General features: G+C 42.7%; 1 non-coding gene across 1 annotated transcript; it reads left to right on the top strand.

The window, feature by feature from the left end:
• The first annotated feature begins 1,423 nt into the window (after positions 1-1,423).
• TRNAW-CCA (transfer RNA tryptophan (anticodon CCA)) lies at positions 1,424-1,495 on the top strand. The gene has a single exon. It is a non-coding gene; the product is annotated as a tRNA-Trp (tRNA).
• The last annotated feature ends 1,222 nt before the right edge of the window (positions 1,496-2,717 follow it).

The following is a 2,717-nucleotide window of genomic DNA, read 5'->3' as shown; positions in this document are numbered from 1 at the left end:
CACAAAAAAACCGCGCACCCACGCAGCAACGAAGACCCAGCACAGCCATAAATAAATATATAAAATGATTTAAAATAACATACATACAATAAAATCCTTGCCTCTTAGGGCAGAGTTGAAAGAACACTGAATCCTGTTAACAAGTGCTTGGGGTACCTGTGTAAATGGGTCAGAGAAACACAGGGCAGAATGGTCTGAAGGTTTCTGGTAACTCATTTACCACTTTAAAACCTAAAGTTTAATCTTTTCATTGACAGGATGGTCCTCATTCCTACCTCATTTCAGGGAGCTTTATGACTCACCAGACAGATGGTGGTGAAATTGAAAAACATGTTTACAGTTTAGGTTTATTACTTCATAAAACTGACGATTTTTAGGTGAGAGAAAGACAGAGAGAGGCAATAGTTCCTAGCAAGGAGATTCCCCCTGAATGAACTATCTCGATCGTTTTTAAACCCCTCCTTTTGCCCCAGCTATACCAGGAAAGTACCAGATGCAAAAATGGCCAGGCTTTTGCATCTGAAAGTTTTTATCATCAGAGAGAGAAAAACAGAGATTCAGACACAAGTCAAAGTGATTTGGCCAAATATCCAACAGGTGATATTAGTATTTGTTTTTGGGCTCACATCTCCAAACTGCAATTAGGAGCTTGGGCTTCTTGTTAGAGTTCAAATGTTGACTGACCATATACCTTGGACAAGCTGTATAATCGCTCTGTGTCTCGGTGTCCTTATCTGTGAATTGGGAACAGGGACTTTCCTGACACTCCAGCAGTTAAATTCTGCGCTTCCACTGAAAGGGGCATAGGGTCAATCCCTGGTCGGGGAACTAAGATCCCGCACGCCATATGGTGTGACCAATAAATAAATAAATAAAAATACTGACTCCTTCGTAGGGGTGTGATTGTTAACAATGGTTAGAAATTACTTCACATTTTCGATGTGCCAGGCATTGTGCTAAGTCTTTTATATACATTGACTCATTTAATCCTCAAGCCCACAATGATCTCATTCCAAAGCGTATGATCCTAACCACAGTCATTGTATTAACTGCGGCATGACTGTACATCATGTAAGCCTGGCACCAGTAAACATGCAGGAGTGGTAGCCTTTCCCTTCTGCTTTAGGGATGCGGATCTGAGGACCACATAGATGAAAAAAATATTTTAAAATCACAAGGCCAGGAGACAGCAGCACTGGAGCTTAGCGCTATTTCCTCCCCAAGTCCAAAATATGCAGGGGAGACTGGTCGTCAGCCTGAGAGGTGGAGCTCTGAGCTGGACTTCAAAGAGAAGAGAGGAGATGGAAGAGGGGAAGATAGGCATTCCAGGTTTGATCTAAGTCCTAAAGACAGGAAGTAATGGCAAGTCATTGTTCTGGAAATGGAGCACAGAGGGATGGACTTCATAGGGGCTATAGGGGCTTCCCTGGTGGCTCAGAGGTTAAAGCGTCTGCCTCCAATGCAGGAGACCCAGGTTCAATCCCTGGGTCGGGAAGATCCCCTGGAGAAAGAAATGGTAACCCACTCCAGTATGCTTGCCTGGAGAATCCCATGGACGGAGAAGCCTGATAGGCTACAGTCCATGGGGTCTCAAAGAGTCGGACACAACTGAGCGACTTCACTCACTCACTCACTCATAGGGGCAAGACTTGAGAGTATTCTGGGCCAAGTTGGAACCTTACAACTGAGCAGTCCACTTCTTGGTATATATACCCTAGATGAAGCCTGCTTGTGTACACCAGAAAATTTCCACACAGTGTTCATAGCAGCCTTGGAAATAAGGGTCAACAACTGGAAACAAGTATAATGTCCACTCACAAGTGGATGAATAACAATGATCATATATTAACACAAGGGGCATGAATGAGTTGTTGTTCTGTTGCTCAGTCATGTCCAACTATTTGCGACCCCGTGGACTGCAGCACGCCAGGTTTCCCTGTCCTTTACCAAATCCACGCCCATTGAGTTTGCCATCCAACCATCCAACCATCTCATCCTCTGTTGCCCCCTTCTCCTCCTGCCTTCAATCTTCCCCAGCATCAGGGTCTTTTCCAATGAGTCAGTTCTTTGCATCAAGTGGCCAAAGTATTGGAGTCTCAGCTTCAGCATCAGTCCTTCCAATAAATATTCCGGATTGATTTCCCTTAGGATTGACAGGTTTGATCTCCTTGCACCCCAAGGGACTCTTAAGAGTCTTTACCAACACCACGGTTCAAAGGCATCAATCCTTCTTTATGGTCCAACTCTCACATCCATATATGACTACTGGAGTAAAGAAAGCATGCTGTGTAAAATTTGATGGAGTAGGACACCTTCTCATGAAGAGCAAACCAAAGAAAACAAAATAAACTAAGTAATAGACTATTTCTTTTTCATTTGAAGTGAAGACATTAAAAAAAAAGGGAATAAGAAATATAAAGTTCAGTAGAAAGGCCATGAGAGGTCTGATGGTCTGCAAGAGGGCACTAGGAAAGGCTCACCCAGGCGGACACAGTAGAAATGCTCTGTTCTTGACTTGGGTATTCATTTTCAAGCTGTATTTCATAATTTACATATATGGTGGATACATCTTTTGTATGCATTATATATTTTCTCCAAATGCTAATCATAATTTTAATAAGAGCATACAGAGGTGCCTAACAGAAATGCTCAAATAAATGATCTCTAAATTAGAGTCACACATAACTCTTGAGATGCAGGGTTTAAGGTATGTGGTC

This window comes from Ovis aries, chromosome 2 (assembly GCF_016772045.2).
Source record: "Ovis aries strain OAR_USU_Benz2616 breed Rambouillet chromosome 2, ARS-UI_Ramb_v3.0, whole genome shotgun sequence".
NCBI classification, from domain to species: Eukaryota; Metazoa; Chordata; class Mammalia; order Artiodactyla; family Bovidae; genus Ovis; species Ovis aries.
This window is presented reverse-complemented; position numbering and strand designations above follow the sequence as displayed.